Below are 24,849 nucleotides of genomic sequence, written 5' to 3' on the forward strand. Positions count from 1 at the left end.
CGTTTTGTAAATTACGATTACCGGTCATACTGATGAAAGGTTGGCGCAAATAACGAATGATCGCTCAACTTAAGCAGTGCTGCTTGTCCACCTGCGAGACGCACACAGCTCACAGAGTCTTCAGGAGTGTGTCCCTTTTGAAGTGGAGCTGTGAGTGAAGAGCAAAAGCACAATATCAAAATGTTGGACAAAAGCTTTGATGAGAATGTCATCACGTTTACAGTAGCGTCATCACAATGTCATCGTGAGTAACGTGCATACGGTTATGGAAATATGAAACAGGATTGCATATACTACTATTACCGGCGTATTCCTAAAGATTCTGTGACAAGGTTGTGGACAAGTGACGCACCAATCGTATTCTTTCCGGGTGTTGTCGTCCGCGCCCTGTCCACAATGCGACCTGCACACGTCGAAGCGAAGGTTCGGTTTCAGGAGAGAATGGCAAGTTGCAGGAAGGATCAGCCACTGAAATGAGATCAAAGCTGGATTTTAATCGGATTCCGCACGAGTGGCCAAAAAACCCCATAAATCTGGGATTAACTGCCAAGAGGTAACCATCGAGATATGGACCACACCCACACCGCATTTGGACCCTGAACATCCTCAAGGCACAAGCCCCTGATAGCCCTTGTTCGTGTTTCGATGCATTTACATCGTTCTTCATAGATCGGGACCGCACTGTTTGTTTTGAAGGACTTGCGGATATATTTTCCTTATGGCCGGTGGCCAACATATATTTACTTCATGCCATCTGCTCGTATTATGGTAATCGACTGAATGCGGCCCTGGGGTTGGAGGTGCTTGGACCAAATTAGTGTTTAAAATGAAGAATAACTGGTGGGCACACACACACACACACACACACACACACACACACACACACACACACACACACACACACACACACACACACACACACACACACACCGTTTCATCATCGGTCACGACGTAGTAGAAGTAAGGGAGGACCAGAGGAGGTAGTTTGCACATCCTTGAGGTGAAGAAAGGGAGGGGTCAGGGTAGCTTGTGCCAGCACTTATCCCTCCCCACCACCCCCAAACCATCCATGCATCCATTGGGACCAGACTCTTTGCAGAGCGTTGGTGCTGCCGAAGCAGTCTCCTTGCCTATTGGGTACAATCCTGGACGGGTCGCCACTCCGACACAGGATACCAGCAAGCTGGCACTCATTTTGCCAACCACAGAAGGATGACAGGCAGAGTCAACCCCACCCGGTATTAATTCAACAGCAGAGGGGGATTTGAACTCAAGATCTTAAGATCTCAAGTCCACCACTCAAACCATTAAGCCAATACCAGGCTTCACCTCCAAACACCTAACCACAACCCCACCTGTCCACCCCATGAAACTGTGCTAAATGAGTAACAATTCATCGCAGGAAAGGACTGCATTGTGCAACTCTCACCAGAAACCCATGAACATATTAATTACAGACTAACGATGTTGGATAAAAAAGTTTGCTTCCATTTCGTCTGTCAACTGGAGGCTGATAGTATAAGGTCTACTATCCTCCGAAGCATGGAATTCGAATATTTTACAGATGCTGTCAAACTTCCAGCTGACTCAGGCTTATTTAACAAGTCAACATTGTGATTTCCTTCGCATTTTTAACGGATTATTGGAACGGTATTTGCGATAATCTATTGTCGGTGCGACCGACTGGTGTTGCTCGCGGCTTTCGGACTACATTTGCACATCATTTGCATGGCGGTCATGTCGGTTTATGACTCGTATTGGAGACGCGACCAATCTTTCCACGAGACCGCATTTCAGGCCCACTTTATTTCTGCCCGGTCGATACGAGTCTTCACCTCTGTATTGCGATTGATTAGCAATTGATTGCACAGCGGAGTTAATCTTCGAAATTTGTTTTATCAAAATACAAACCAAGAAAGCAATAGTAATTCTATCGCGTTAATGCGACAGAATGTACATCATTTTTTGATGAATTTTATAAACCATGGCTAAAGGAAAACTGTGACTCGTAGTATTGTATACAAAGGGAACACAAGGAGATGCACACAGGAAGACGCCATTCAGCCCACCATGCCTGCTGCTCCGTGAACACCGCATTCATTCAGTCTTCCAGTTTATCTACCAAAGTGGGGTGGAGAGGAGAACACCACAGAGGCACATCACCACAGTGATTATATAGATATATTCAACATATATAAAAAATATATTAAACATGTAGATATATATATATAAAAACATAAAATATTGATAAATATATATATATATATATATATATATATATATATATATATAAATAAATATGTGTAAATATAAATACATATACGGAATATAAATATATACGAGGTGTGTTCAAAAAGTATCCAACCTTAATATTTCGTGCGTAAACAAATGAAGCTAGGGAGGCGTGGTTTGGTGCACGTATGTAGGTGATCCTAATCCATATGCGTGAATATTTTCCCACCTACAGAAGCTGTCAGTTGCCGACAGACCGTCGATGAGTGAGGAAGTGTAAGTGAGCGCCGTCGGATTTTCGTTTTTGACAAAATGACGGATCACTGTGGTCTCATCGCCAGTGATCACTGTGCTGAAGAAGTTGGGATCGCTGTTCACAGTCTCCAGCATGTCCTGTGCGATCTCCAAACGGAGTTGCTTCTGCTCGATCGTTAGCAGCTTTGGCACGAACTTCGCTGAGATTCTCCTTAAGCCCAAATCCTCAGTCACAATGGAATGAACGGATCCATTGCTGACGCCCGCCTCGTCTGCAAGTTCTCTGATCGTGATTCGACGATCCTGCATCAGCAGGGTCCTCACTTGGTCAATGACGATCTCATTTCGGGATGTTGTGCAAAAACAAATCCTCATTATTTCTGACCAATGAGCTTACTTACAATCATCAGCAAATTGATGGAATCGATCATTACAGTTAATCTCAAACCATGAATGTTCGCATACGCGCAAGTCGTCACTTTTTTTCTCGGTCCCGATGGTGACGACTTACGCCTCGTCTAATATATATATATATATATATATATATATATATATATATATATACATATATATATATATATATACATATATATATATATATATACACACAATGTATGTGTGTGTGTGTGTGTGTGTGTGTGTGTGTGTGTGTGTGTGTGTGTGTGTGTGTGTGTGTGTGTGTGTGTGTGTGTGTGTGTGTGTGTGTGTGTGTGTGTGTGTGTGTGTGTGTGTAGGGAGAGAGAAAGAGAGAGAGAGGAGGGAGGGAGGGGGAAAGAGAGCGGAGGGAGGGTGAAAGAGAATGAAGGGAGGGGGAAAGAGAGAGGAGGGAGTGGGAGAGAGGAGGGAGTGGGAGAGAGGCGGAGTGGGAGAGAGGAGGGGTGGGAGAGAGGAGGAGTGGGAGAGAGGAGGGGTGGGAGAGAGGAGGGGTGGGAGAGAGGAGGGGTGGGAGAGAGAGGAGGGAGGGAGAATGAGGAAGGTAGGAGAGTGAGGAGGGGGGGAAGTGGGAAGGGAAGGCAGACATGTGGTGGAGCGTTAATTACGATTCATACTGTCTCATCAAAATGGCTCTGCAGAGAATAACAGTGAAGATGGAAACAAAATAATGTCTGTAATCCATTTTCTACCAGTCATACTAAAATACCACCCATAGACAAACACCACCCAGACGCATCCGGAGCCAAGGCTGTCCGGAGACAAACACCATTCAAACACGTCTGGAACAAACTCCTGTCCGGACATAAACACTGCCTGGACACGTCCGAGGACAAACTCACATCCGGACACATCCAGAGATAAATACCATCTTGACATGTCTGGAGACAAACCACACCCAGACATAACCACCGTCTAGACACCAATTTTAGATACGCGTCTGGAGACAAACTCCCATCCAAAAATAATCACCGCCCAGATACGTTCAGAGACAAACACTGCCTGGACATATATATATATATATATCAGGTCAGGTATGGGAGCATGTGCCAGAACAGCGCGTCGCTGCGTCCACTTTCCGCCGGTACTCCAGGGGCCTCCGTCTGGCCATCCCCCAGGCAGATGCCAGGCCCATCCCCATCTCCTTGAGATGATGGTCAACCTGCTGCAACCATGAGGCACGTGGTCGGCCCACTGGCCTCCTCCACTCATGAGACTCCCTCGCTGAGAGAATCTGGTGAGCAGGATCAGCGTCAGGAAAACGAGCCACATGTCCATACAGCCGCAGCTGACGCTCACGGACTATGCAGGTAACAAATCTCATCCGAGTCTCTCTCAGCAACCGCTCATTGGACACAAAATCCGACCAGCGATAGCCAAGGATTCTCCGAAGAGACCTGGTACCAAAGGAATTAAGTCTCCGTCTCAGATCCTTGGTCAAAGTCCAAGTCTCGCACCCATAGAGCAAGACTGGAAGTACCAAGGACCTGAAGACTCGGACTTTCGTCCTCCCGCACAGGTACCGGCAGCGCCACACCCCATGATCCAGTGAATCCATGACTCCCCAGGCCCGACCCAGACGTCTATTGACCTCCGGCTCACAACCTGCGGAGACATGAATATCACTGCCAAGGTAAGTGAATCTATCCACGACCTCAACATCCTCACCACAAACAGACACAGACAGGACAGCAGCATCCAAGATGTCACCGAAAGCCTGGATCTTTGTTTTGACCCAAGAAATCCGTAATCCCAACGGCTCCGACTCCTCATTCAGCACCTCGAGGGCCCCCAAGAGGATGTCTAAAGTCTCCGCAAAGATGACTGCATCATCTGCAAAATCAAGGTCCGAGATCTTGACATTGCCAAACGATGCACCGCAACTTGATCTCTCCGACATCCTCCCAAAAATCCAGTCCATACAAGTGTTGAAAAGTGTGGGGGCAAGTACACATCCCTGACGAACTCCAGTAACAACTGGAAATAAGTCAGAGGCGGTACCACCACACTTCACAGCACTCTCAGTACCAGAGTAGAGTTCAGACATCAGATCGATCAGTTTCGGTGGCACCCCACGAAGACCAAGAATCCTCCAGAGGACATCCCGATTCACTGAATCGAACGCTTTACAGAGATCAACATAGGCTGCAAGCAGCCCCTGCCGAAACTCTCGTCTGCGTTCAGTGAGGACACGAAGAGCAAGGATACGGTCAATCGTTGACCTCTTTGGTGTAAAGCCTGACTGCTCTGGACGCTGGTGCTCAAGCAGATGGTGGCGAACCCTATCAAGAATTATCCGAGCAAAGACCTTGCCCGGCACTGAGAGCAGCGTCACCCCTCGGTAGTTGTTGCAGTCTTGGCGATCACCCTTCCCTTTCCAGAGAGGGACAACAAGGCCCCTCTTCCAGTCAGTTGGGATGATGCCTGTGTTCCAGGCAGAGCACAAAACTGCATGCAACGACGCGAGTGCAGCATTTCCACCAGCCTTGAGAAGTTCAGCATGGATGCCACAGATCCCTGGAGCTTTGCCCCGTTTCAACTGGTTCACCGCAGCCCGTGTTTCCACAAGCGATGGTGGACCACAGTTGATTCGAGGGTCAGCAACAGGGATTGTAACACCCTTGACGTCCAACTCGACAGCTGGGGGATCAGCCTGGTACAACCGCTCAAAGTAACCGGCCCAGCGGGCCTTCACTTCAGACTCCTCTGTCAAGAGCCTACCACTCTCTGCGCGAACTGCAGTGCTCCGAGGGATGGGCTTGGATGAACGTAATGCGCGAATTCCCCTGTAAGCGGGACGAGAATCACCTGTCCACAGGTGATGCTCTACCCCCTCACAGATTCCTCGCACATAGGCCTCCTTGTCCACCCTCAGTGCACGTACAGTTTTACGCCTCAGCTCCCTGAACAGCTCAGCTCTGCCATTCAGCCTGGCCCTGCGACTCTGGTCAATGGTATCCAGTGTCCCTTGAGAGACAAAATTCTTCTTTGCCCTGCGGTGAACTCCAAGGCATCCACCGGCAACATCAAGGACAGTGGTCTTGAAGGTGCTCCACAACTCTTCAGGACCCCCCAAAGCACCCAGACCCCCCAAGTGTCCACTCAGCCTATTCGCAAACTCCTCAGCTACTCTCTCATCCCTGAGCTTGGCAACATCCAGCCTAGGCTGGGATGGTACCATTCTCCAGGATTTAAGGTGCAGCTTTAGAGTTGCTACAACAAGCCTGTGGTCAGTATTGAGGAACTGAGCACTCCGGTAGACCCTGCAGTTCTGGATCATCCTCCAACGACCGTCAATGAGGACATGGTCAATCTCCTTTGCCACACCGCCAGCGTTGGAATACCAAGTCCAGCGATGAGCTTGCGGGCGCTGAAACCATGAACCAGCCACCCTAAGTCCATGACTTCTTGCAAAGTCAAGGAACTTAGTGCTATTCTGGTTCATAGTTCCTGACCCATGGGGACCAACACACACCTCATAACCATCCCTATCAGTTCCAGTCGATGCATTGAAATCCCCAAGACTAGAAGTGTATCTCGCCTGGGGCACTGATCAACCACAGACTCGAGTGTGGCGTAGAATGCATCCTTCACGGTAAGATCACTCGCCTCAGTCGGAGCATAAATAGAGACCAGGGAAATGACACCTAAGGAGTGACGAATCCTTAATCTCATAATACGCTCGTTGACCGGTGTTACCTCAATTATCATTGGGGTCAGCTTATTGGACACAGCTACAGCAACTCCTTGGGTATGGTAACCATCAGAGCGACCAGACCAATAGTAGGTGTAACCACCCACCATTATCTCGCCGCAATCCGGTCTCCGAACCTCAGAGAGAGCTGCAATCCCGATGTCCAAACGCTTGAGCTCAGATGATAACAGAGACAGGTGATCATCCTCTCTTAGGGATAGGACATTCCAGGCACCCACCCGAAGGGACCGCCTCAGGTTAACCCAAGGAGACCGCCGTCTGGTGGACGACACCTCAGCACCACTCCGACACACTCTCCCGCAATCTGACCCAGGGATGTTACCCCGTGGTTTCCCTCCTATCAAAGATTGGGGGTCCCGAAGGCTTTGCCCCAATCCCATCATCCGGTGAGCTGCCCTGCGAAGGGAAGCTGCACAGGAGGTACTCCCACGGAGTGGGTTTTCAGATTTTTTGCGTTTTTGCGTTTTGCGGAATGAAGCGTTTTACGGTGGCTGGAGTGCAAATCCTGCCACCAACCTCCTAATAAGAAGTAACCCAACTGCAGGAGGACGTCCGCAGACACAGTTGGGCACTAGATATGGATGGCCGTTGGCTCACAAGGAGCTCCTCCGCCCTTTGACAGGTTTTGTTTTTAATCCTGCTGGGTGTCCATATCCAAACACCCTCCTCACCAGAAAACCTGGTGGGGGAGACGGTTTAGTCGCCGACAACCCGACCATGGAACAGGTTAGTACAGGTTTACATGGTACCTGTAGCAGGTCACAGATCGAACCTGACCTGACAAAAATATATATATATATATATATATATATATATAGACACACCACGCAGACGCGTCTGGAGCCAAGCTGTCTGGAGGCAAATACCACCTGTACGCATCCAGAGATAAACTCCCGTCCAGACATAAACACATCACGGACATGTCCGGAAACAAACTTCCGTCAGGACAAAAACAACGCCCAGACACTTCCGGAGACAAACTCCTTTCCAGACACGCCCGGAGGCAAACTCCCATCCAGACATGTCTGGAGATAAATACCATCTGGACATGTCTGGAGACAAACCCCGCCCAGACATAACCACCACCCAGACACATATGGAGATAACCACCTGACCTGACTGTTCAGACATAATGACCATCTGGATATGTTCAGAGACAGAGAAACAGAGAGAGAGAGAGAGAGAGAGAGAGAGAGAGAGAGAGAGAGAAAAAGAGAGAGAGAGAGAGAGAGAGAGAGAGAGGTGGGGGGTAAGGGAGTTAGAAAGAATATGTTATACTTTGTGAACAAAACACACACACACACACACACACACACACACACACACACACACACACACACACACACACACACACACACACACACACACACACACACACACACACACACACACACACACACACACGCACGGCCTGTATCGGCAATTTTTCGGGAAACAGTAGGTTGGAGTCGGTGTGATTACCGACTACAGTATGTACTTTGTATACGACCCAGAAATCTTGAGTAGCTTTCATCAAAAAACAGCTTTATATTTAAGTTGACATTTCAGGGAGATGTTCACAAACATTAATCTTTATAAACAGCTGTGTGTGATGGAAGGCTAAAAAAATTGGTTCAGTAATTTTGAAAATATTATATGTTAAGATGGCAAACGGTTCAGAAATTGAGCGTTATCACATATATTTTGCTTTTACTCTGATAAAGAGAAACATAGAACCTTGTAAAGCAAATCCGATAACCAAATGCTTTCGAAACAAGTACGAGTACAAAGGAAAACCTGAAGGAATCTTCATAAGATATGGGATGAAACTTTGCCAGCACGGCACCCGTAACAGGCATGGCATGTCCACACATCCGCGGAGAGTCCGTACAGATCCAAATCTACCCATATGTACCACGTCCGTGTATGTTGTATACGTACCTCTATACCTTGTAGTCAATGTTGACTATACATCCCGATCAGGCACGAACTGTACCACTATCAACTCACACAAACTGCATTGTACAGCTCGGAAAGTGGCTTAAGCTCTCAATAAAGCACTCCAATGGAACACCTGGCTTGGCAAGCGATTTCCAATTCCCGTCGACACAACTATGCAACCCGAAACGCCCATGGTGCAGATAGTGTAGTAGACAGTAGAAAAATCGTGCAAATTATGATCAAGCATCAAATTTGGCATTTCTGTTCTGCAGGGCTTTCTGATCAAATCTGCCCGATTGGCCATTTGAAAATCTAAATTTTGAAAAATTTGGATTTTCAAATGGCCAATCAGGCAGATTTGATTAGAATCCCCTGGAGAACAAATGTGCCAAATTTGATGCTTGTATCATCATTTGCACGATTCCTCTCAAAAATTGCTGTTATCTGCCCCACTGCAGCGGATAAGCTCTCATATTTTAACAAATTGTGCATTTTCTGAGAAAAGCATGAAATTTCTAGCATAGTTAGGTCATACCATAATGTTTATTTTCGGATGTGGAGGGAAGACAGATTTGACCTCTGAGGGGACAGTGAGAGGTCAAATCCAAGATGGCCGCTCGTCACCCGGGTCTAATGTTCAAACGTCCTTAATTTTGGAACCAGACTGCGCAGAAAAACATTTACGGTGTCATTTCAAACTAAATTGGGGATGCCCATTCATTTGGTGATACCTTTGAGAATGTCACAATTCAAGGAAATGAATTCAGGTCAAGGTCAAGGTAAAAAATTATCAAAAAATAAGCAATCAGTTGAAATTTGCAAATGAATACCGAGTGGTGTCATTGTGGTGAATTTAGTTACTTAGCCCCTCAGAGGGTGTGCTTGAGGCGGATGTGGCTCAGTTATGTATTGTATATATCCATGCTTAGACTAGCTGGGTATAGATGCATTATCTGTAGAGTTCTATGATTTGTTGAACCATGATCAGCAACCTGGAGTGCAAGCAGCATTCCTGAAGGAGGTTAAGGCACTTGTGACAATGCTGGAAGAGATGGGGAATCCATTTCTCGAACACAGTCAAGACCTACTAGTCATTGACACAAGGGACATTGTGGACACCCAAGTGGCTGAAACTGTGAGAAGGATCGAGACTCTTGGTGAGGAGCAGTACACCAAGTTTGTGAGAGAAAGGCTGGAACTGTGTACAACACCTATCACACAAACACTTCCAAAGAACAAGTTGCCACTGTTCAGTCGGCCACCGGTCAAGATTAAGTCAAAACAGAAGGCACAGCTCGCAGCACTGAAGAGTGACTGTGGTCTCTTTTCGAGGCTGTACATCTCCTGTCAAACACGAGACGGAGACATGGACAATTTCTTCTCCCATGAAAACCAGGCAGCCCCGCCAGCTCTGTCAACTGGAGGGAAAATCAGATCTACTTCGCTGCCTGGAATCAGATCTGCTCAAAAAGAATAGTGTGCCTATGGCTGATGCAACAATTCTTGATGGTGCAGCTGTGGTTCAACTGCTAAATCCAGGAACATCAAGAACATTTCAAGAGTATGGAGAAAGAGTGTTTGCACCATACATCTCTACTCAACTTGAGAAAAGCAGCCGCATCGACCTTGTCTGGGATGTATACCTACCCGCCAGCCTCAAAGCCTCAACAAGACAGAAGAGGGGAAAGGGCACCAGGAAAAGAGTGGCTCCTTCTACTGTGATGCCAAAGAACTGGAAGGACTTCCTTCGATTCGATGATAACAAAACCGAATTGTTTGCTTTCCTGTCACGCGTAGTTGTTCATCTTCCTCTTGCAGAGGGCAAGGAACTGTATGCAACAGATGGAAGTGGAGTCCTTTGCTCTCCGGCTGAGTCATACTTGGCCTGCCTTGCCCCATGTTCGCAGGAGGCAGACACTTGTCTACTTCTGCATGTGGCAGATGCTGTGCAAAAGGGGTGTAAGAAGGTGACCATACGTACTGTTGATACTGATGTGGTAGTACTGACTATAGCTTCATTCAGCAAGACAGCTCCTAATAAGCTGTGGGTTGCCTTTGGTGTCGGGTCAAGCTTTCGTTACATAGCTGTTCACGAAATGGTTTCCACAATGAATCCAACACAGTGTCTGACTCTCCCAGTCCTTCACGCTTTCACCGGGTGTGACACTGTATCTGTATTCGCTGGCAGAGGAAAGAAGACTGCCTGGGAAACTTGGAAGTCTTTCCCAGAGGTGAATGATGCTTTCAATGAACTCCTATGCATGTCAAGTGAGGTCAGTGAAGGATCAATGTTACTGCTAGAGCGATTTGTGGTGCTAATGTATGACAGAACCAGTGAGAGCACGGAAGTGAATCATGCCAGGAAACAGCTCTTCACACAGAAGTCTAGAACTCTAGAGAACATTCCTCCAACCCAGGCAGCACTCAAACAGCACATCAAGTGCACTTACAACCAGGCCAACTGTTGGAACCAGGCATTGGTCCTGGATCCAGAGATGCCAGAGCCATCTCACTGGGGCTGGACAAAGGAAACAACTGGGTGGCAGCTGCTTTGGACCACTCTCCCCGAAGCATCAAAATCGTGCCATGAATTGATCCGCTGTCGCTGTGAGAAAGGATGCACTGGACGGTGCAAGTGTGCCAAAGCTGCGCTCAAGTGCACTGCACTGTGCTTCTGTTCTGGAGGCTGTTAGATTTTGATCACTCCCATTACCACCATCATCATTGCTATTAATAAAGTATTAAATATACTAGCACATGGGACTATTCTGTTAATTTTTTTTTGTATTATTATCCCTATAGTGTCAAAATGGAAGTGAAGTTTCGCTATATTGCATAGGTCCAATCCATTGTCTTTACCAAAAGAATGTCCAAAAGTTTTTAACGTAATTTGACCTTGACCTTGATCGAAATGCATTTCCTTGGCTCCTGGCGATCTCAAAAGTATCAACAAACGAATGGCCATTCCAAACTTAGTTGGAAATGACACCTTAAATGTTTTTTTTTACACTTTTTAGTTCCAAAATTAAACGCGTTTGAACATTAGACCCGGTGGACTGGCGGCCATCTTGGATTTGACCTCTCACGGTCCTCAGAAGTCAAATCTGACTTCCCTCCAGATCTGAAAATAAACCTTATGGTATTCACGAACTATGTCAGAAAATTCATGCTTTTCTCATAAAACGCACAATTATTGTGCTTATCCGCTGTACTACCATGCAATGTCCGAATTGGACAAATCAACACTTTTTTAAGGAGTCAGAACTGCTGATACTTTCAAATCTGGAGCTTACATTTTGTAATTATGGTTAGTTTAAGATATTCTCTGTTATTCATATGCGCAAATGAAATAAAGCCACAAACGCTGGAGTCTCCAGGTGTTTATAAGCATTGCAATGCACCCAGCGATTCGTAGCTATAATGAACAGGCATTCGATAATATGAGTGAGGAAAGTAAAAAAAACTTTATCGTTCAGAAATCGTTGCAGCCTGTTCCAAGTCAAGGTATGGTTGAGCAGGCCAAAAAACATGGCGGCTTCAGACCTCAGCGAGGTTATCCAGGAAATGCCTTTAGACCACAGACAGTGAGGTGTCCAAGGATCGTGGAGGATATAATTAAATAAGGCCATTAATTATCTTCAAAAGGGGTGTTTTAATTAACTCAAACACCCAATTTTCACTCTTGCACTTCCTTTGAGTTTTCTTACTATGCATGCAAACTTTCAGGCTGCTAGGTTTTTATAATTTTGGAGTTATAGAGGAGACACACTAACACAATGACACACACACAACACGCACAACACACACACACACACCCTTTTGTTAGTGCACATATATATATATATATATATATATATATATATATATATATATATATATATATATACATATATGTATGTATGAATCAAACTCCCATGAGACAGCAGGCCACAGATCGAGTCCCATCACAAAAATTGCTGCATGACCAGCAGTCAGCAACAAGTGTCACTTGCCATGCGAGCACATTGTCTCTGCGCTGCTGATCACGTCAGGAGGTTTGCAGCCAGGAACATTAAATTCAATGAAAGAAGCATGCTGACTATGATAGACGATGACGTCATGTGCATAAATTACACCAACACATCACCTCCAAACTAGGAGGGATCCATATGGTCCTCAAGTCTTTGCCGACTGAGAATAAAGCCTTTGGTCACAAATAGACGAAAGCAGAGATGTCGATCGAGACTTTGCCCTTATTGTGGGCTCATCAGGCCAACATATTGCCTGTCGTTTATTTGTGACCATTTTAGACTCTGACATTGGAAATATAAATCCTCTTCAAATTTCATGTCAATCAGATGAAAATTGAGGATTTTAGAAAGACCACCTTAGTTGTTGACCTTGGGCCTATGTTGACCTTTTGGTCCATGTTGATCTCAAAAATAATTGGTTGGTTGAATTCAGTGACCTCAACTATAAATTCTCTTCAAATTTCAAGTCAATTGGATGAAAATTGAGGATTTTAGAAAGACCACCTTCGTTGTTGACCTTGGGCTGATGTTGACCTTTTGGTCCATGTTGACCTAAAAATAATTGGCTAGTTGAATTCAGTGATCTGAAATATAAATCCCCAAATTTCAAGTCAATCAGATTAAAATTGAGGATTTTAGAAATCCCACCTAAGTTGTTGACCTTTGGCCTGTGTTGACCTTTTGACCTCAAAAACAATAGGCTTCTTCCTTATGACAAACTCGACCATGTGATGAAGTTTCGTGAAGATCAGTTTAAAATTGTAACCTGTCTGTGATAAACAGACAGACAGACAGGCAGGCAGAATAACAAAATCAACTAACCCAATATACTTGAAAAATCTTCGATTTTGCAAATAACAAACAAGGAGACGACATCGTGCAGAGCACAATACTTGCAAGACCCATAAAACAAATTTGACCTCAAAAATAATTGGTGCTTGAATTCAGTGACCAAATATGCAACTCCTCTTCAAATTTCAAATCAATCAAATGAAAATTGAGGATTTTAGAAATACCACCTTCGACAAAAAGGTCAACAACATCTGCCCAAGGTCAACAACTATGTTGACCTCAAATATAATTGGCTTGTTGAATTCAATGACCTGAAATATAAATCATCTTCAAATTTCAAGTCGATCAGATGAAAATTGAGGATTTTATAAATCTCACCTAAGTTGTTGACCAGAAGCCTGGTGTTGGCTTAGCGGTTAGGATGGCTGACTTGGGAGTCCTATGGTCCTGAGTTCAAGCCCCGTTGGCTGCTGAATAAATACCAGGTGGGGTTAACTCAGCCTGTCATCCTTCTGAGGTCGGCAAAATGAGTCCCAGTGTACTGGTAATAGGGACACTGCATCAGCGGCATAGCTGCGTCCATAACCAATGATGCAACCACCAGCCATAAGGCTACACTCAAGAGAGAGAGAGAGAGAGAGAGAGAGAGAGAGAGAGAGAGAGAGAGAGAGAGAGAGAGAGAGAGAGAGAGAGAGAGAGAGAGAGAGAGAGAGAGAGAGTTATTGACCTTTGGCTCATGTTGACCTTTTGGCCTCAAAAACAATCGGCTTCTTCCTTATGACAAACTCTACCATGTGATGAAGTTTCGTGAAGATCGGTTTTAAATTGTGATCTGTTGGCGATAAACCGCCAGAAACACAAACAGACACACAGACAGAGAGACAGAATAACAAAATCGACTGACCAATAAACTTGAAAAATCTTCCATTTTGCAAGTAACAAACAGACAGAGAGGGGTGAAAACATGACCTCCTTCACCTTCAGTGGCAGAGGTAATGAGTGTCACCTATGGAAGTTTGATGAATGATTTCGGGCAATTCACCTTACAATAGGTGGTGTGACTTTTCTGTCCAACTCAGATTTAGGTATGATTATGATTGTTTTCTTGGCATGTACGGAAGTGGTTTACCATTGCCTTCTTCCGGGCAGTGTCTGTAGTCGACGGGTGATCCTAGCCATTGTTCTCCACAATAGAATCCTCTGACTAGCATCAAGACCGTGCAGCAAGTACTGGCAATGTGTGCCAGCTGCCGACATGGATATCCACCACTTGCTCCCATGGCTTCGTGTAACCCTAATCAGGAGGCTTGTGTTGAGTAGTCCATCTTGCCAAAGGGTGGCCCATGGGTTAACAAATGCAAAGGCCAGTTCCTTTAAGAGGAATTGCTGCCTTTACCCCCATTAAACCTTTCGCCTTTAGTTTCAAAACCTGAACCACAAGGCTAAGGCAGAGATAAATTCAGTTTCCTTCTTCTGTAAGAGCTGCCCACCAAGGTTAATGAGCCCCATCTGGTCAAAGCAACTAGTTTTAAGGTGCAAGTGATTCAACTTTTACCGCTACACCCATTCGTGAGAACATCCCCACCATGAGGCCAGACCGTCAGAGGCTGTTTGAGTCGCTGAGCCTTTGGAGTATTTTACGCACCTTGGGAGCTTATTGTCAATGTCACTCCATTGCATAACAGTCCATGAGGGTCAACTATACCATGTGTGTGTGTGTGTGTGTGTGTGTGTGTATTGTTCATAAACAGTACATGTATATTGTTACAGTAATGGGGTTTGAGGTTCACCACGAGGGGAAGCACTGGAGTTTCTCCCGAACTCCCAGTCCTGAGGCCACCAAGCATGAATAACTCCGTGTGTCGGCAGGTTGCTAAGCAACCGTGAGCGCCAGTTGGTACTGCCAATCCTGGCAGGGTTTGACTACCTTGCGAGGGTACCTTACCTGTGGATGGCCGCACTAAGTAGGGTCTCGTGCTCTCAACGCACACCCGGATTACTGCCGAGCGATACAGTGAGTGTGCGCTAGCTAAGAAGAACAAATTGTTGGGGTAAAACTTTCTGGCTAACACTACTTGCGGACTATGCGAGATCATTGGGGAAAAGACACGCCAAACTGGGTACATTTATAACAAGCCGGTATATTACAAGCGGGTGAGGCAAAAGAACATGCAAATATTTACAAAGGAAAAAAGACAGGGCAGAGCTATACTTCCATAATCTTAACATGACAGGTGCCATCAGAATCATTCCCAAGGAAGGTTAGAGAGCAAGAGCGAGAGAGCGAGAGAGCGAGAGAGCGAGAGAGCGAGAGAGCGAGAGAGCGAGAGAGCGAGAGAGAGAGAGAGAGAGAGAGAGAGAGAGAGAGAGAGAGAGAGAGAGAGAGAGAGAGAGAGAGAGAGAGAGAGAGAGAGAGAGAGAGAGAGAGAAAGCTTGAGGTGTTTGCGACCTTCTTTTACCTTGCATGGTTGATGAACCAATGCAACCCAGTCGCTGAGGACAGGGAAGGGGGAGGGGGGGGGAGGAAAACTGAGTGTGTCTATTGTACATGGTTAGAGAGAGGTGCAAAATGAGGGGTGCAATGATTGGTGGTGAAATGCGGAGAGGAAGGTGTAAAGATGCGGGTCAGGGGGTTTTGGAAGCAAAGACAAGAACATGTGAGAGGATAGACTTAATGATATGTGAGGAAGTCTGTAAATGTGACTGCTACTTCACAGATGTCGTGACAGATGAGAAGAGCGCCCACCCCCCCCCCCCCCCCAGACGTCGACTGGCGTTCAGGGCTGTTCGCGAGTGGGTGCACGGCAAGGCTGGGTGCTGGCGACGGACAAGACACGCACACACACATTTCAGGATGTTTTCACTTCACGGACAACTTCTTTCTGGTGAGCGAGCCGACTCTTCTCCCCCCCCCCCCCTAATGATCTGCTGGGTGACCTTGTCTGTGTGTTTAGTTCTAAGTAAGTCAACCCCTGATAAGCATCTGCTCTCTGTCTCTTCCCTGTCATTTTGATTGATTTTGCCTGATTAACTATTCATTTCGATTGCTTTGGAATTTATTCATTTATTTACCTCAGGAAATAAAAAGTTCTTTTTATTTATTTATTTTCGAATTAATAAATTATTTATTGACTTCGAACCTGCCCGAATAGTCGGCACGCACCAGCTGTTAAAATGCTCGGCCGCCATAATCAAGATCTAATCAAGATAAGATTGGTGTTTTGCCGAGGGCGTGCTCCCCGTTCAGGTAGCCACGTGACCTTTAGTTAAACGGAATAATTAGATGGTGGACACTGGAACTTGTGGATAACTGGGTGGCGTTAGTGGTTCTAAAACAACCCACCGTCCTACAACGTTAATTATGAGCGGTGGCCCCAGGTCCGGCTCTTCCGAGGACAACCGAGGATTAATCCCCCTAAGTAACAAGCTGGTGTCTTGGTACATGTGGCCGCAACAATATATTGTTACGGGGCCAGGGGGTCGACCGTGAGCGCCACCACTAGATGGAGCTGCGAGCCGGCTTGACCGATCGCCCAGATTGTAAAGGTCGTCGCCCCGGATAACTCCAGAACTGACGGGTCCTTTATCGGACCGAAGTTTGCCAATGGATAGACCACGTGGGGTAGGGTCGATTGCCAATTTCAATTTACCTAAGTACCCACGTGGTCCGACTACCGGGGAAGTTCACCCTCGGCCTACTTTGTCCGAATCGAGTCGCTGTCGGCGACTTGGATCCGGCGTAACCGAGCAGAATTACCAAAATCGGGCCGGACCAAATGAACAAGTTACCAACACTTATCCTCAAACACGCGTCATGTCGAGCCAATGAATGAAACACAGAACGAGCTGTTACATTCAACAATGGGGGTATTTATTAATAATAATGGGGAACTAGGGAACACGTAAGAGTGGATTTAAACCGACCATACGAAATGCAATGCAATCATTTACAGCACACAAAGCACTTAACAGTTCTCTACTTGTTAGACGGGCCCCCGGACACACATACGCACGCGCGCACACACACACACACACACACACACACACACACACACACACACACCCAAGAAATGGTGGCTGATGCCTTTAATGCGGACTTCAGCTCGGAGGGACAGATGAGCTGAAGCCCAGGGTCTGCCTCGGACCTTTCCACCTCGTGTGGTCTTCAAGCTGTTCGGACCGGGCACCAGCGTGGGCGAGCTGGATCCAATCACTGCGAGCCACGATCCTTTCCGAGCTCCGGCAGATCCCCTCGCGCTCCGGACCACGTGCTGGTGAGACGAGGCGCCGATCCTTCCCGACCGGATGCGTCGCTTCCCCGAAGAACCACCGACCAAGATGAGGCCACAAAGCAGAACAACAAATTCCACCAAGCAGAACAAAAGCCACCAGAACACGAACCCGATGAACCCTGAAGGCTCACCGAAGACGAACCCAAGACTAACCAGAACCAACCCGAGCCAAGCAGAGGGTCCCCTCTTATCCCTCTCAGCCCCGCCTCACTTCCGGCGTGACTCATTCGCCCTCGTGCGCCGCCCCCCACAACCGTGGGTGGGGGCTGTTTACCTCGCTTTCAGCCACCCCACCCCAACTGTCATTTCTGTTTACGCTGTTGAATCACGGGACGGGAGGGTTCTTCTCCTTCTTTGCGGGGGAGGGTCGTTCTTCTTTGCGGGGGAGGGTCGTTGTTCTTTGTTGTTGTTCTGATTGAACCCTAACTATTAAAATGAATCACAGCGCATTTACACAGATTTACCCATTAAACAACGGAAGGCGAGCTATCTATGGAACACATACTTACCGAGATAACTGAGCGCAAAGGACCTGAATGTTGTGCGATCGTGGTTTCCAGATTCGCAACAATATATATATATATATATATATATATATATATATATATATATATATATATATATATATATATATATATATATATATATATATATATATATATAGTTTTTACTTCCGGGAGAGTTGCCCCACAAAATTCCACGATAAGCGATTTATAGACATTAACACGGCGTTTGTCCAAGGAAGAAAAACTCCTTGTGGACAGGGGACATTACAAGTATTTATATTGTTTTCTAATTAAATTACATATGACATCTTGCAATTAGTGCTGTGGGAAAAAGCTCTTCCGGGAGTTGCAGACATAACATACATCATGGTGGTGGCGTCACAGTATTTGTATCAGGTCGGAGAACAACATTAATTGTCATAATTGCACCCGCACGTATCCAGTGTTGACTCCAGATTGTGTTTTTGCTGAAATGAGAGATAAGGGTCCGCATGGCAGACAGTGGCCAACATAGTGATTGGTACATAACCGAAAGGTTTCAGTCACAAGTGGATGGAAACTTGCTATGTTACCCTGATGCTCTCACGGGGGCAAAACCAGTTGGTGACTGCAATTTCCGTTCGCTTGTGACAGCTTCTGACATGGTATTACATTTACCATGATTATAATTTGCTCCACGTCGTGACAGTGACGTCACGGCATTCGGCTGAGTTCGGAGAATGGGTTTCACACACATATGTGTGTGTGTGTGTATATATAAATATATATATATATATATATATATATATATATATATATATATATATATATATATATATACATATACATACATAAACTAGCAGGGTATGCTTACACATTGTAAGCAAACGAGACGTGCTTCCCCATTGTCTCGGGTCGCACACCTGCATTTGATATTTAATTGATTTATTTTAATTTACATATATCTTCAGTTATGGAAGCATTCTGACAGTTCTGTGATTTTCTATTATCAGGTCAGGCCAGATTATATTTGTGACTTGCTGCAGGTACCATGTAAACCTGTAATAACCTGTTTCATGGTCGGGTTGTCGACAACTAAACTGTCTCCGCCACCAGGTTTCCTGGTGAGGAGGGTGTATGATATGGACACCAAGCAGGATTGAATAGTGTTACGGCTGTGGAAATTCGCAGACCACCATAAAGGACCTTAGATCAGTTACGACGATAAGTATATGTGCAGTTAGATTTCCCCACCGTTGTTTAGAGGGAATTTCCGTGTTCCCAGGGCTGCAATCCTTTGAGATAGCCGTTTTTCTTTTCTCTGTCGTTATTTTGGACCAATCATCCCCCAACAACCAAATCGCCACCAGCAACATCATTCCCAAACAACTACAACTCAAGCACCACCACCTCCGCCTCTTTACCTCCACAACTCCACCCCGCAAACATCGCTTCACCGCCATTCTCAAACGATGCCCGCCACCAACCATATCGCCACCACCAACACCCTTCCCAAACCACCACAGCAAACTCCCACCACCTTCGCCTTGCTACCGAACGTCGTGCCATGGGTTGTGAATGGGATCCTTTCGAAGGAGAAATCGGATCAGGAGTGATTCACGCCCACTTTTCATCCATCCAATTGCTGAGCATCAGGTGGTGTAGCCCCACCTCCGAACCCGCTGTGATCCACAAATTTGCATATGCGCTCCTCCCCCAGCCTATATAAGCGTGAGCACAACGCAGCTCGCAGCAGGAGCAGTGTCGGTGAAGCAGTGTCGGTGGAGCAGTGTCGGCAGTCAAGTCGGGTCTGGAGAGTCGGGAGACAGGGCAGTCAAGTCGGGTTTGGAGAGTGGCAGTCTGGAGGGGTCGGAGAACAGTACGGAGCTCGAAGAGGCAGACGGCGGCAGTGTCGGTGGGGCAGAGTCGGCAGAAGGAGCTCGGAGCTGAAGTCATAAGGCAGACGGGGGCCGATCGACGGAGAGGAAGGAGCTCGGAGCGTCAGCAATTCCCCTCTCCCTTACCGAGCTCCATGCTAAGAAAGCGCCGGTAACCCCGTCCGTTCCCCTCCCCAACCGTAGTGCCGACGGTGAAACACGTGCCTGCACGGAGAATGCCGGAGAGAGCTCACCGGCCACGCCAGGGGCACGAAGCCAGGCGCAGCTACGCTGACATTGCGGCTTTCCCGCCATCGCGCCACGAGGGCGCGGGTAAGACCCTTTGGTCTCGTGGACCTGGCCGCTCATCCAGGTTCCACGCACATTTGGTCCACGAACCTGTCTGCCACCCTTGCCTTTGAGGGTGGCTTTTTCCTTTGCTTTTGTGTAAATGCATGTGGTGGCGCCGTCTTGTAAGTAAAACTGTTTAAGTAATTGCGTGTGAAATAAAGACACTAGTCGGTTGTAACTCTGCCTTTGCTTGCTTTCACTGTATACGTGCCTGAATTACTGTATGGCTGTAAAACACGGGCTTGTCTGAGTGTGCAATAAATGTGCTTGTTGAACTGTTCCCCGTTTCGTTGCGTCCTTTCCCTTGTTTGAAAGTTCCATCTTGCATCACGGAAGGAATTGGTAGGAAGGGTGGAAGCATCCGGTAAATAATCATGTCCGTCGGGGCCGGCGATAACACCGCTCGGTTATCACTGAAGCACGGAACGGACCGCTTAAGCGGTTCATGTCCTTGGCCGGCCAGCGGCGAGGTACGATCGCCCGGTTAACTACCCGCGCAGGTACTTAGGTCGGTCGAGTTTGGCGAACAACCCTACCTGCCCGGGTGGCCGATTGGCACGATTGTGGTGGGGTCGAAAGACCCACCCGTGACTAGCTCCTGGCGGTAGTTCCAAGGAGGGTCACGACTGAATTGTCCATTCCGGTGGGCGACGCGGTCGCGATTTGAGTTACGTGGCCGATCGCACGCTGGGCGGACCGAAATTCGTAACGATACAAAGGATGGAAGAGCTCCTTGTGAACCAACAACCATCCATATCTTGTGCTCAACTGTGTCTGCGGACGTCCTCCTGCAGATGGTTTACTATTTTTGGAGGTTGGTGGCAGGATTTGCACTCCGGCCATCGTAAAACACTTCATTCCGCAAACAAATGCAAAGAAAAATGAAAACCCACTCTGTGGGATTACCTCTTGTGCTGTTGCCCTTTACAGGGCAGCTCACTGGATGATGGAGGAGGAGGAGATTGGGACCATACTCTGTGCAGAGCGTTGGTGCTGCTCAAGCAGTCTCCTTGACTATTGGGCACAATTCTGAAGGGGTCACCACTCCGACACAGTATACCAGCATGTTGGCACTCATTTTGCCGACTTTGGAAGGATGACAGGCCAAGTTAACCCCACCTAGTATAAATTCAACAGCTGAGTGGGATTTTAACTCAGGACCCTCGGATCCAAAGCCCGCCACCCTAACCATTCAGGCAACACCAGGCATACTGGTTATAAAACTGGATAATGGGATTGTGGCAAACCCTTCATTACCCCCATTCCTTGATGATATGAGGAAAAGCATAGGGTAAACTTCTTGGGTCAGATTGTGTCGTGTGTGGCAGAGTGGTGCTGAGGTGTCGTCCAACAGACGGCAGTCTCCTTGGGTTAGCCTCTGGCAAACCCTTTGGGTGGGTGCCTGGAATGTGCTCTCCCTAAAAGACGATGATCATCTGTCTCTGTTATCTGAGCTCAAGCATTTGAACATCGGTATTGCAGCACTCTCTGAGATCTGGAGACCGGATAGTGGCGAGGTCATGGCGGATGGTTCCACTTACTCTTGGTCTGGTCGTTTAGATGGTTCCCTTGCCCAAAGAGTTGCTGTAGTTGTGTCCAATGAGCTGATTCCAATGATAATTGAGGTAACACTGGTCAACGAGCGTATTATGAGACAAAATATTCGTCACTCCTTGGGTGTCATTTCCCTGGTCTCTCTGCATGCTCCGGCTGAGGCGAGTGATCTCACCATGAAGGACACTTTCTATGCTGTGGTCGAGTCTGTGGTTGATCAGTGCCCCAGGCGCGATACTCTTCTAGTCTTGGGGGATTTCACTGCATCAACTGGCACTGATAGGGATGGTTATGAGACGTGTGTTGGTCCCCATGGGTCTGGAACTGTGAACCAGAATAGCTCTCAGATCCTTGACTTTGCAAGAAGTCATGGACAAAGGTTGGCTGGCTCATGGTTTCAGCACCCACAGGCTCATCGCTGGACTTGGCATTCCAACGCTGGTAGTGTGACAAAGGAGATTAACCATGTGCTTGTTGATGGTCACTGGAGGATGATCCAGAACTGCAGGGTCTACCGGAGTACTCAGTTCCTCAATACTGACCACAGGCTTGTTGTAGCAACTCTGAAGTTGCATCTTAAATCCAGGAGAATGGTACCATCCCAGCCTAGGCTGGATGTTGGCAAGCTCAAAGATGAGAGGGTAGCTGAGGAGTTTGCGAACAGGCTGAGCGGAGATTTGAGGAGTCTGGGTGCTTTTGGGAATCCTGAAGAGTTGTGGAGTACCTTCAAGGCCACCATCCATGATGTTGCCGGTGGATGACTTGGAACTCAACGTCGGGCAAAGAAGAATTTATTTCTCAAGGGACACTGGATATCATTGACCAGAGTCACAGGGCCAGGCTTAATAGCAGAGCTGAGCTGTTCAGGGAGTTGAGGAATAAAACTGCACGTGCACTAAGAGCAAACAAGGAGGCCTATGTTCAAGGAATCTGTGAGGGTGTAGAGCATCACCTGTGGTCAAGTGATTCTCCTCCTGCTTTCAGGGGAATTTGTGCATTGCATTCCTCCAAGCCCGTCTCTCGGTGTACTGCAGTAAGAGCAGAGGGTGGTGGGCTGTTGACAGAGGAGTCTGAAGTGAAGACTCACTGGGCCGGTTACTTTGAGAGGCTGTACTGGGCTGACCCATCAGCTGTTGAGTAAGATGTCGGGGATGTTTCTATCCCTCTAGATCACCATCCAATTAACTGTGATCCACCTTCATTTCTGGAAACACAGGCTGCGGTGAACCAGTTGAAATTGTGTAAAGCTCTTGGGACCTGTGGTATCCATGCCTAACTTCCCAAGGCCGAGGGAAATGCTGTACTCATGTCACTGAGCATTTCTGTGCTCTGCCTTGAACACAGGCATAATCCCAACTGACTGGAACAGGGGCCTTGTTGTCCCTCTCTGCAAAGGGAAGGGTGATCGCCAGGACTACAACTACTGAGGGGTGACACTGCTCTCAGTGCCGTGCAAGGTCTTTGCTCGGATAATTCTTGATGGGTTTCACACCATCTGCATGAGCACCGGCGTCCAGAGCAGTCAGGCTTTACATCAAAGAGGACAACAATTGGCTGTATCCTTGCTCTCCAGGTCCTCACTGAACGCGGACGAGAGTATGGAAAGGGGCTGTTTGCAGCCTATGTTAACATCTGCAAAGCGTTAGATTCAGTGAATCAGGATCTTGGTCATCATGGGGTGCCACCTAAACATCAATCTGATGTCTGAACGACAGTACACTGTGGTACAGAGTGTGCTGTAAGATGTGGTGGTTCCATCTCTGACTTATTTCCATTTGTTGCTGGAGTTTGTCAGGGGTGTGTGCTGGCCCCCATACTTTTCAGCGCTTGTATGGACTGGATTCTGGGGAGGATGTCAGAGAGATCAAGCTGCGGTGCATCGTTTGGGAATGTCAAGATCTCTCACCTTGATTTTCCAGATGATGCAGTCATCTTTGCAGAGAGTGTAGATATACTTTTGGGGGCCCTCAAGGTGCTGAATGAGGAGTCAGAGCTGCTGGGATTATGGGTTTTCTGGGTCAAATCAAAGATCCAGGCTTTCAATGACATCTTGGATGCTGCTGTCCTGTCTGTGCCTGTTTGTCGTGAGGATGTAGAGGTCACGGAGAGATTCACTTAACTTGGCAATGATATTCATGTGTCTGCTGGATGTGAGCCAAAGGTCAGTAGATGTCTGGGTCGGGCCTGGAGAGTCATGGATTCACTGGATAATGGGGTGTGGGGCTGCAAGTACCTGTGCAGGAGGATGAAAGTCCGAGTCTTCAGGTCCTTGGTGCTTCAGTCTTTCTCTATGGATGTGAGACTTAGACTCTGACAAGGAATCTGAGATAGCGACTTAACTCCTTTGGTACCAGTTATCTTCAGAGAATCCTTGGCTATTGCTGGTCGGACTTCGTGTCCAACAAGCTGCTGCTGAGAAAGACTCAAATGAGATTTGTTACCTGTATAGTCCGAGAGTGTCAGCTGCGGCTGAATGGGCATGCGGCTGCATAGTCCGAGTGGCCAAAGGGCTGACCACATGCCTCGAGGTTGCAGCAGGTTGATCAGCATCTCAAACAGATGGAGATGGGCCAGGCATCTGCCTGGGGGATGGCCAGACAGAGGCTCCTGGAGTACTGGCAGAAAGTGGATGCAGCGACGTGCTGCTCTGGCATGTGCTCCCATACCTGACCTGACCTGTGATTTTTTTTCCAGATGTGTTGGCTTCCACGTCCGTCGGCACACAAAATTACCATGCTTCTCCATTGTCTCAGGTCACTCACCTGCATTTTTTCTTTACTTATATTTTCAGTGATGGATGTTGTCCAACGATTCTGTGATTTTTTTTTCCTCATGTACTGGCTTCGATGTCCATCGGTATGCAAAATTTCAGCTTTCTTTGTCACCCGGAAGGCACCGATCTTTAATATCAATCAGTCAGTGGTTAGAAAGAGC

General features: G+C 47.2%; 1 long non-coding RNA gene across 1 annotated transcript in view; it reads right to left on the bottom strand.

Annotated features, from left to right (window-relative positions):
• LOC147015276 (uncharacterized) overlaps nucleotides 1–24,849 on the bottom strand; it is a 121,490-nt gene that overhangs the window by 25,600 nt on the left and 71,041 nt on the right. The window contains exons 3-4 of the long non-coding RNA XR_015050268.1: nucleotides 353–468; nucleotides 22–148 (exon numbers count right to left, since the gene is read on the bottom strand). This is a non-coding gene — a long non-coding RNA (uncharacterized LOC147015276). The remainder of the gene's footprint in view (nucleotides 1–21; nucleotides 149–352; nucleotides 469–24,849) is intronic.

This window comes from Eptatretus burgeri, chromosome 12 (genome assembly GCF_056783735.1).
Source record: "Eptatretus burgeri isolate ZD-2024b chromosome 12, Ebu_testis_v1, whole genome shotgun sequence".
Taxonomy (NCBI): domain Eukaryota; kingdom Metazoa; phylum Chordata; class Myxini; order Myxiniformes; family Myxinidae; genus Eptatretus; species Eptatretus burgeri.